Genomic DNA, 11,880 nt, shown 5'->3' with positions numbered 1-11,880 from the left:
TTGGATTTGAGGATCCAATATCCAAACTTTTCTTAATTAGTTGCAGGTAATTAGGATTTCAAAACCGAAATGATTGGTTGATTTATTAGTTTAAATGTAATATTGTCATCAATGTGTAATCTATATTTAATTCATTCTTTGTATAAACTTAATATTATGGAAATTAATTTTCAGAATAAGTTTAGCTCGTGATAATTTTTTTCAAAATGTCAGGAACCTTTTGTCCAAAAAAAAATGACGTTTAATTAGAGAGTATTTATATTTTTATAAGAGTTTAACTTTTAACTATCACTGAAAATCTAATTTTTTTTAATACTACTAGCCACTAGGTTACTTAAAAGACGATTACATGTCAAGCACCAATAGAAAATATGATTAGTTACCTTAAAAGTAGGGGTGTACATAGGTCGGGTTGGTTCGGATTTTACAATTTCCAAACCAAACTAATTGTGTCGGGTTATTAAATCTAAAGACCAAACCAAACCAATAAAACTCGGGTTTTTTACTGTCGGTTTTTCTCGAGTTTTCGGGTTATTCGGATTTTTTTGGGTTTTTTTTCCGATAAAATCTTCGTAGAACAAAACATATAAATTGTGCTCAAAATATTTCTTTAATCCTAATAAAATACAATTATATAAAGTATTTTCCTAGAAAATAATATAAAATATGAGATGTGTCATGGCATTATCCTAAAATATTCAACAATAAAGACAATAAAATTATGTAATATAAATATTGCTAATTAAAAAGTCATAATAAAAATAAACATAATCTAAAAGTACTAAGTCATGATAAAATAAGTAGACTAATAAGAGAGTATTAATTACATGACTAAACGCTAAAGAAAAATAAAAATAGGTTATGCATTTTTATCTAAATTATTGCAAAACAAAATATAGATATTCAATACATTCCCGTTCATAGTAGTGAATTGAATGTTTTTTTGTTAGCATTAGGCTTTGTTAGCATTATTTAGTTTACTAATGTTGATGGCTATAAAACTTATTATTGGAACATTCAAAAGTTCTAAGTCCAACTTTGAAATAATACCTTAAAAGATAAAATTATGAAAATTTTAAGAAATATTTATAAATTACATCACAATAAGTATATTTATATATTAAATATATCTAAAATTTCTATATATGTAATGTCGGGTTGGTTTGGTTTCGGTTTGACTTTCTTTAGTTCAAACCAAACCAAACCAATTATAGTCGGATTTTTTTTTTCCCAACACCAAACCATAGTCGAATTTTTTTTTCTCGATTTGACTCGGATTATCGGGTTGGTGCGGTTTGTCGGTTTCCTTTGTACACCCCTATTTAAAAGTAAGACAAATTACCTGATATAACAAATCAAAATATACTTACAATATAAAGTTATTTATACTTACAATATATTTAAGTTAAATAATTTTTATAAAAACAAGCTACTCATGGATGTGTTGTCACGTAGCCATATTTATCCAGATAAAATGCACCTAAATAGCTCCCTCTGTCCATAAATAAAATGGGCTTCATAGTCCTTGATGATGCTTATGAAACATATCTGAATTTTTGTAAGATTTATGTGCCTTTTTTATTTTCTTTTTAAATTTTAATTTTCTTTTGAAGTGTCACAATCTAATTTTCTCCGGTTATTATTCTCTTTTATTTTGAGTTAAATTGTATAAACTCCATATGGAGCCAATCATGATTTATTACAAATGTCCAAACCATTTTAGAGTTATAGATTAGTTACCCTGGCTTAGCATTAATGTTATGCCTAATCATTTGACTAATATCCTAAGTTTGGAAACGATAAACAAGTAAGACACTACTATTTTGAATGATTAATATGCAAATGGTAGACAAGCAAAATTTGTACTTGAAATATATAGTAAAACTATTTTATCTCCCTTTAAATGGATGCTTCTTGGTATGTTCTAATTTGGTCATTGGAATTTTAAATCTTAAAGTCAGCAACTCAGCATTAATTTGGCAGGTGCATCATTTAAGATATAAAAGAAAATCCAGAAATCCTTCTTTGTTTTTTTTTCTTTGGCACAAGGGTGGGCAGGTAGTTCATATAAATCACCTACGAATACAGTCGGATAGTTGGAATTTTTACTATTAATCAAAGGTATCGAATTTAAGCTTTAGTGAGAACGAATTAATCTTTTGTTTGATTCATAAAATGTGTTGGCATTCACCAATAATATGGCATATTAAAACCTTGCTCAGTAACTCTCGAAGAAAGAAAAAAATTAAGATTCTTTTTGTTAATTTATTCTACCTGTGAAGTAAATATAGTAAAATTCTAGAATGTTTTTTACCTTCCACCCTCCCCAATTTTCTTTTAAATGCTGTCTTATTATCCCCATGTGATCATTTGGCATAGAACAAGAACTGGGACATACTTCCATGAAGGTTTTTATTTGACTCGTTGCATGTGACCTAACAATGTTGGCATTTTGTAATGAACATTAATTACTAGTTTAGGTAAATCTCTATTGGGTCTGCAGAAATAAACGAGTAGAGGGACTATTTTATTGGGAAGCTTACCTAATTGTTTAAATTAAAACTTATCGGTAAATATATAACATATCTATAATTCATGCATAATATGTGTATAATGTATATAATCGATATATAATCTTTATATATCAAAAATATAACTGATACACCGACCGTCCATTTATTTGCCATTAGTGGTACCTCATGTCGTTTTACTTCTGAGTTAGTTCATATTTTTCTATCATCATTATACTGTGCTAAAAGTAGGAAGCCTCTAAAGCTAAACTTGAATTATCAAAATGCCGTAAAAATTGACTGACCATTTTATCTGCCTAGTGAACCCTACTTTTATAATATTTTTATACCAAAAAGTAAATTTATCTTCTAATAAATGATCAGTAAATTTAGACAACAAGTAACCAGGTAAATAAAAAGATACTATATAGCTACTGGAACATATATAGCAGGGCAGACTCACATCCAAGAGAGTTCATATGAACTCGCTTCCTCAAAAAATGGCACTGTGTAGTATATTATCAATCCTCCGAAACAATATAAATTAAATATTAACCTCGATTAAAACAAAGATATCCTCTACCCTGCTAGCAAAGTGGGTTCAAGTTTTGCGAACTCTCCTGAGTTCGAAACTGGTTAATGCTTCACTTACTCTTCTTGGAGTAGGAAAGCTTTATTTTTCTATATATATAGAGAGAGAGAGAACAATCTCCTTTTTCATAAATTGCATTATTCATGGAGGTTGTCAATGAATAAGCCATCTTATATTTGCAGAATGTGAATTTGTTCCTTTAACTTTCTATTTATACTCTTCCTTGTGAAGTTGTGGTTCATATTTACATCAGTGCGTTGTGGCATTTGGGCAGTGTGAACCTATTTTTATGACATATATAAGAGCTATGAAGAAAAAGAGTTTTAGATAAGTAAAGGAAGAAAGTCGCAATCTGGCCTTAAAATTTTCATGGTTGCAATTTGCAAACAAGGTGCAAGTGTATTGAGGTACTAAATTGCTAAACAGAAGGTAATTTTAAACCATAGTAAATCACTACAAAAAAATTGTTAAATTGTGGCGGTTAATTTATGGGAGTTATAATAAACTCCCACTATACATTTGTTTTGTGGCGTTTGCGTTAACCCCTACAAAATAATTCTTTTTGTGGCGGTTTATTTGTGGGGGTTGTAAAAGACCTCCACTATATTTTCAATTTATGGCGTTTGTTCTAACTTTCACAAAATTATTCATATTGTGACAGTTTTATTGTGGAAGTTTCTGATAACCTCCAGAAATACAAATTTAATTGTCTCCAAAATCTTTGCCATTCGATACAAATTGGAGGCCATTAACTCATGCAATATTTAGTCATTTTTTTACCATCTTTTGAAAATCTAATCAAATTGCACATTTTAGTTAAATTTCTACAAATTGATGCAATTTATGCCAATTTTTAACCCTTGTCATTTTTTGTCTTTTCCCCAACATTCTATCCCTACAAAAAATAGACACAAAAGCAGAGGTTTTCCATTATCTCCTTATATTAGTTATTAATTTTTCTTTTATTGTCTTCAGATTTTTTTTTTTTGTATATTCATCTTTAGCTAAGGAAGGATTGAAATATCCCGATAAATAATTTAGCCAGAAGTAAAAAAATTCAATAAATGCTATATAGAAAAAATTTAACAAACTAGATAGAGAACGGGAATTTTTTATTCACTTATAAATTCTTGAATATCTCTACATCGAAGCTACCTCTCCACCTTAGAAACCATGTAGCTACACCCCTTTTTACACAAATAGCCGTTCATAATCTTTGTTTACTTTTTTTCTAGCCATATACATAGATTATACATTGATTATACACATATAATATACAAAATATACACACTTTATACCTCCACCGGCGATTTTTAGTTTAAATAATTGGTGAACGACTATTTGAGTTAATTCTCCATTTATAATACTACAAATCAAACTTGACTATAATTTAGAAAATTTACTCCTACATGGATTCGATTGTGAATCCTAATTAGATAGAATTAAATAGAGTAACAAATACCAAATCCCAGAGAGCTTAGGAATACTAATTAATCTCGGTTTAATTTCCAACAGTCTTCCTTAAACCAAGATCTTCAAACTTGAGTATGCCACGAGTAACATCAAACCTTGTAGAAGTCACATACTTTAGGCTCTCATTAATTTTCTAAAATATGTTGCATCAACAAAATCAGAAGCGCAATCCTTAGTCAATTTCATCTTCTCTTCAAAATTGATCATAATTGATTTGGCTTTACCTATGATACATCTTTTCGAAATATCAATAACATATTTTTCTTTTACTATGGAATCATCTACTTCTCCATTTGCCTTGTGGTTGGCCTTGTACACCCATTCAATTCCAATTAGCCGCCCTATAGTTTTTATAGTAATGCCATCAATAAACATTTCATCATACTCCTTGAAACATGCAATCTCGAATAATGGCACAAAATTTATTCCATTTTCGATATCTGTAATCATGAGTTATTATGGTTCTGGATCCCAAGCTAGTTCCGCCTCAATCTTGAGTAGATCACCAGAAATTTTCTCTTGGTGTATCATAATACTTCTTTATTACTAGGATCATCTTGACTATCAAGTAAGTTTTCTTGTAAACACCATCCTCTTTCAGTGGTGCACCACTTGCAACTAAAACATCTATTTTAACTTTTCCTTCGATTCTTGCTCCTCTATTTTTGAATTCTGGCCTTCTTGATTTATTTTCGCAAAATTTGTTGTCTTTTTTTTTTGTAGGTTGATCATTGATCTCCTTTGGTAGCAATACCTCCTCCACTATTTTATATCTTTGTTGATTAAGGGACATCTAATATGTCACGAAATCACATTCTAAATCATCAAGTCTTATGGTGCTAAGTGTAACGACCCGACCGGTCAATTTGAGCTCTAGCGCGTTGTTTGGTAGTTTGAGGTTATAAGTAGCTTCACTTCAGGAATTATGACTTGTACGCATGGTCGGAATTGAATTTCGGGAAGTTCAGAGTGGATTTGGAAAGAAAATTCCCATTTCGGAAGCTTTAAGTTGAAAGAATTAAGTAAGGGTCAATTTATAAGTAAACGACCTCGGAATCGGGATTTAAAGGTTCTAACAGGTTCGTATGATGATTTTAGACTTGGGTATATGTCCGGATCAGGTGTTGGATGACCCGGGAGTGTTTCAGCGCCTATTGTGGAAGTTGGCATTTTGGAAGAATTTCATAAATTTGAGTTGAAGTGCATTTCAATGCTATCGATATCCGATTGGGATTCCGAATCTGGGAATAGCTCCGTATGGTGATTCTGGTATTGGGAGCGCGATCGGAAGTGGATTTGGAGGCCCGTAGGTCATTTTGGGTCATTTGGCTTAAGTTAGAAATTTGAAGGTTTTTGGAGAAGTTTGACCGGAAGTGGACTTTTTGATATTGGGGTCGGATTCTGATTCCGGAAGTTGGAGTAGGTCCTTAATTTCAAATATGACTTGTGTGCAAAATTTAAGGTCAATCGGACGTGATTTGATAGGTTTCGACATCGAGTGAAGAAAATCGAAGATCTAAAGTTTATCAAGTTCGAAATGGAGTGTGATTCGTGATTTTAGCGTTGTTTGATGTGATTTGAGGCCTCAAGCAGGTCCATATTATGGTTTGGGATTGGCTGGTATGATTGGTCGGGGTCCGAGGGACCTCGGGTGGATTTTAGGTGGTAATATACGACATTGTCCAGGCCTCGTTTAATTACTTTGCATGCAAGATTTGTTAGATACATGCAGTTTGACCTTGATGGCAAGATAATATCGCACTCACAATCCAATTGACTTTTTTTTTCCAATTGCGTAGTTGTGTTACTCATCAATATTGTGCCTTCTAGAGTTTTCAAATCCTTCGTTAATAATGGACCATAATCCAACAATATTTAAAAAATTCTTTATCTGTTGATACCAAGTTTCAAAATTATTTTTACCATCAAACACAAAAAAATGAGATAACCAAGTGATAGAATATTCATATATTTTTAGGATCTCATACTTGTTTTGACAGATCTCACATAGGCTCCGATACCAATTTAAAGGATTGAAATACCCCAGAAAATAATTTAAGCACAAGCAAAAAATTCAACAAAGGCTATACGGAAGAAATTTATCAAACTAGAGACCAAACATGGTAGGAGGCTTTTTTATTTATTTATAAGCTCTTGAATCTCTTTACATCGATGTTATCTCTCCACCTAAAAAATTATGTAGCTACACCCCTATTTATATTACTAAAAACCAAATTTGACTGGAATTTAGAAAACTTATTCCTACATGATTCCGACCGTGAATCCTAATTAGACAAAATTAAATAAACTACTTCATCCGTTTCAATTTATGTGAACTTATTTGACTGGGCACAGAATTTAAGAAAAAATGAAGACTTTTGAAATTTATGGTCCTAAACAAGTCAGAAAGAGGTCCAGGATACTTGTGTGGTTATAAAAGCTTCACATTAAAGATAGAATTGTAAGTTTAAGCTAAATTGTTACCAAATTTAGAAAGTGGTCATTCTTTTTTGATAGACCAAAAAGGAAATGGGTTCACATAAACTGGAACAGAGTGAGTAACAAATAGCATAAACAATTTAGGAATACTAATTAATCTTAGTTTAATTTTCAACTTCTAAAAACTCAAAGGCTTTTATTCCTCTCTTTATTTGTCACTTCTCAATATTAAGATATTGATTTTATTGTGGATGAACTTTTTTCACAAATTTTAAGAATATGATACCAGTAGCTAAATAGTAGAATGAAAAAAAATATTGTTAACCCTCTTTATAACAGCCTCATATGTCCATATTTTTTGGCCTATATTAACGATTAATTGTTATACACCTATATTAACATTTAAAATTTAGATCTTATTTGGTTGTTATAAACAAAATTACCCAAAAATAGTTTTTTCAATTTTTTTATATTTAAAAGATAAAAAAATATATTTAGATTTAACATCTCAAAAGATATTCATATTTCATTAATTAAAATTTTAAATAATTAGTACGATATCAATACATCCGTAACTAGTTGTTACATTTATTTTATCTAGGGAGTTTAGCAATTTTATTATGTTCAAAAATATTATTTTTATTGTTGGAAAAATACTTAATTTTTTCAAAAACTTATTTGTTACCTTAAATTTCCCTTTTTTTTGCTCGAAAAGTAAACGCGGTAAGTTCTCCCTCCTTTTCCAAAATATTTCCCGAATCTTTCCCTCTTTTAATTCCATTATTATGCCTCTAGCCCTAGGTTTTCCCTTTTCAACACTTCGGCTGAACTGTTTCTTCTCTAGTGCATTGCTTCCCTTCAGATGCGCTCTCTCGTAATTTTTTGTCCATATTAGTTACATTTTGTAAGTATTATTCTTCTTCTTAATTTATGGCTCCTGCTATGATTTTTGAATCACGGATTATGTCTTTTGTATTGCTCCATTATTTCAATTTAAGTAGTTTTTTATTAAGGTATTTTCAGGCTAGGAATACGATTTATTGGTATTGCATTGTGTCTTGGGAATTTCTGAAGTGAAGTATTTATTTGGGCGAATCAACTTCAGAATGTCACTGCTCGTCTAAAGGTGATTTTTTTCTTTTTTTCTTTTCCTCTTAATTTCATTTATTTTCTTTATCTCAGTAGCAGTAGAATTTGGGTTTTTCAGTTGTAGTTATTGCTTGAACCAGTAATGAAACCCTTATGGACAATCTAGCTTGAAATTTATTCTCTTTTTTAAAGAGTGTTGATATTCGAGGAAAGACCATTAGATATTTTGCTTCGGGCTACAGACTACTCAGTGTTGTAGTAAGAAGCTCCTTTGTTTAAGGTAAAGCTTTTCCAGATTCCAATTAGAATTTAGCTTTGTTGTGTGATGTTGAAATTGATTGACCCACAAATTAATATAATATGGGAGACATGGGCGGCTCAAGTATATGCAGAGCCTAAGGCCAAAGTTTAATATGAGGCCTAATTTTTTAAAAGAAAGTTATAGCATACGTTTTTATTTGAAGTATATTCTTCTAACTTTTTGAGCTACAAAGTTGTTAATAATCTTTTTTTATAATTGATTTTCTCTAATTGTCTTTATTCAATTGATAATATAGTCAGCTCATTTAATCTTTCTTGAGATATTGTAGATATTAGATAATATTTTATAGAGCAATAGAAGTATAGAATTATTGGAAGCTTAGTTGAACAGTGGAGCTAATGATATCTTGTAGAAATAAAGTGAGTAATGAAATATTGGAGAAATCAAGTGAGTAGGAATATTAAAAAGAAAGAAAGAAAATATATAGGGGTTTCTGAAATATAAAGATATTGGAGAAAAGAAAGATTGACTTGGACATATTAAGAAAGGGAGAGTGAATTTTTTTATACATTATCTAATGAAGGAGTAAAACTGAAACATTGAGAAAACTATTCATCTATCCATTTTGAATATGTCAAATTATTACTTTATTTACATATCTAAAGAGCTCTATTTCCTCTTATATTAAAAACTCTAATTTTGTATTAAAAGTACTAAATATCATTTTTTTAATACCTATAAGCCTATTCGTTTTAAAAAATGCCCCACCCCCCCAAATTTGCGAGCCTAAGGCCCATGCCTTACCCCTCATCACGTTAGAGTCGGCGCTGATGGGAGAGCATAAATGCATTTTATTCTGTCGATTATTCAGTCAGGGAACTTCCTAATGTTTTTCTCACTTCTATATTGAGGAATATCAAGACAGTACAAGGTCTTTAATGAATATATATCTTTTACTTGCTATGGTGACAAATTTTTCCTTCTCTAGCTCATACTTTAGTAGTTTAGTTTTTCACTTTCCTTAGAAAATGAATTACTGCAAATGAAAACTTCCTCTAGTAATATGTCTTGCATCATATCATTATTGCAGATGTGCACGTTTCTAAGAGTACTGGACATGGTGTAACTTCAAACCCGCTATCAGGTAAGTTGACTCATTTTGTTGTAAAAACTAGTTTATGTACGGCTCGCATAAGTTTTTGAGCATATTTTATATATGCCTTCAAATTTGAATAATTCTAGCATACAAAGATCATTAGGTAGGTAATTATTTGTATGCTACTGATGTTTTATTTATTTGGAAAAAAGAAAATGAACTCCAACTTTCTATATAATTATTCGAGATTGAGGGTGAAGAACATGAGCCTTACATCGAAGTATTTCAAGCATAAATATGGTGTACTATGTAGATGATGTTTTCAATTAAGGATGAAGTATTTTTAGTAAACCTAAAGCTAAGAGATTTGTATGATACAGAAGAAGTTGTGGAAGATGAATGTTATGAGAATGAGTCATACTAAGAGTTGGGATATAACTAGTTACAGACCATCTAATTGATGATGTAGTCGAGGGAAATACTGCTACTTATTTAGCAACAAATGCATATAAATCTGAATAAATTTTTTATTTAATATGGTGTTTTATCTAAAGGTAACAATATTGCATCTTTAAGTAGTGCTTATTTATTTCGTTTATAGGTATGTTTAGAGATGATATTCATATTTGGTTTAAAGCTATGTTCAGAGATGGTATTCACATTTGATTCACCTTATTTTTTATATCTTGCATTTGTATGTGTTCCCATAAGAGGATCTCTTACTGTGGAGTAATTCTAGGGACAAAAACTTTGATGAAGCCAACTTGATTGAATGCTAATCTATGCATATTTTGGTTTAACAGATTGATATGTTGTTATGATGGCATTGAGTGGTAAGTTATGTGATAACTGTGATTTCTACATGTTTTATACCCATTCTTACCTAAGCTTTGTGCATTAACTGCCATAAATTAATCCCAAAATGCTTACAAGTTGCGCTTGATTGCAGGTTTGAGCGACAAGATGACAAATACTAAAGATCGGCTCAAAAAGGAGTGAAATCTGCCAAGTGTCAAAAGACAACAAAAGGGGGGAACAAAATGACCTGTGCGGTCCGCACTGTTTTGTCACGCGGCCGCACAGGAAAGTTCAGAGGCCATGCCATTTTTAAGTCAAGCTGCGCGGTCTGCGCTCCTTTTCACGCGGTCCGCGCCCCTTTACGTGAGGTCCGCACCCCTTTTCATGCGGTCCGCGCCTAAGAGTGTCAGAGACTCAATCATTCAAGGCAAAAGCCCACGCGGCCGCACACCTAATCAGTGCGGTCCGCGTGGATGAAGTTCACGCGGCCGCGCGTCACTTTTGTGCGGTCCGCGTCCCCAGTGCCAGAAGCAAGATATGAAGACCCAAAACCCTTCGCGGCCGCACGTCATTTGTGCGCGGTCCGCGCCAGACCCTCAGGGGTATTTTTGTCCGATTTTTCCTGTGTAGTATAAATAGAACATTTTACTTTTTAGGAGCAGTTTTTCAATTTTGGTTTTTTATCAGATAGGAGCTGAACTCGAGACTACATGGTTTTAGCCTATTTTGGGAAATTTCTTCTAGTATTAACGTGGATTTGAGTAGATTAACATTGTAATTAATTATTATGTCAATTTCATCTACTATTTCTTCAATTTCTGTTTCTATTATGGCTAGCTAAACCCATTAGCTAGGGTTGTGGCTCAACCCTAGTGTGAGTAATTAATGGGTATGATTGTTTAGTGCATGAATGATGTTGGGTATTTGTTATTTGGATTAATCTTATATTTTCATTAAGATTTGGTGGTTGCAAACACTAAGTCTAGCTTAGTGAGTCTTGACTCTTCTTGAGAAAGAGAGTCTATGACCCCAAGATTAATTCCAACAAGGAATTGGGATAGACTCATGAGAATGGTAGCCCCAATTAACGGGTTAAACCTCGAGAGAGTAATTACCCAACTTGAACCATGAGTTGCTTGGGCAAATTGGCCTACCCAATTGGTCTCGAGAGAGTCAATTGGACAAAATCACTCTCTCTACCGAGAGGTGTGAAAGTGGGTGCAAAAGTGCAACAGTTATAGCATAAGTCCCATATTCATCACTCTTGCATTAGGAATCTCTACCCGTTAGTTGACCACCTAGATGCATGCCACGACCCTAGTGCCTTTCTCTATAATGCATACAATTTAGAATCAATATCTTAGCCTAACTTAGCTTTAAATTTGTAGTTGCTATATTGTATTTGATAATCAAAAGAAAACCAAAAATGTTAGAAGATCAATTAGGAGCTAAAACATAGTCCTAGACCATACAAACACTCAACTCCAAATTGAAGCTCTCTGTGGAAAATTGACCCTGATACCGCTATTGGGTAAAAGTATTAGCGCCTACTCTTCCTTAGGTTGAGTCCGCTGCGATCACTTTTTGGCACCGTTGTCGGGGAGCTTTACGGTGTTGACTA

At 32.2% G+C, this 11,880-nt stretch overlaps 1 long non-coding RNA gene across 1 annotated transcript; it reads left to right on the top strand.

Annotated features, from left to right (window-relative positions):
• Positions 1–9,381: 9,381 nt before the first annotated feature.
• LOC104237759 (uncharacterized) lies at positions 9,382–10,960 on the top strand. The gene is made up of 3 exons (XR_011405159.1): positions 9,382–9,509; positions 10,265–10,294; positions 10,411–10,960. It is a non-coding gene; the product is annotated as an uncharacterized lncRNA (long non-coding RNA).
• The last annotated feature ends 920 nt before the right edge of the window (positions 10,961–11,880 follow it).

Source organism: Nicotiana sylvestris, chromosome 2 (genome assembly GCF_000393655.2).
Source record: "Nicotiana sylvestris chromosome 2, ASM39365v2, whole genome shotgun sequence".
NCBI lineage: Eukaryota > Viridiplantae > Streptophyta > Magnoliopsida > Solanales > Solanaceae > Nicotiana > Nicotiana sylvestris.
The sequence above is the reverse complement of the archived record's forward strand: the minus strand, read 5'-3'. Positions and strand labels throughout refer to the sequence as shown.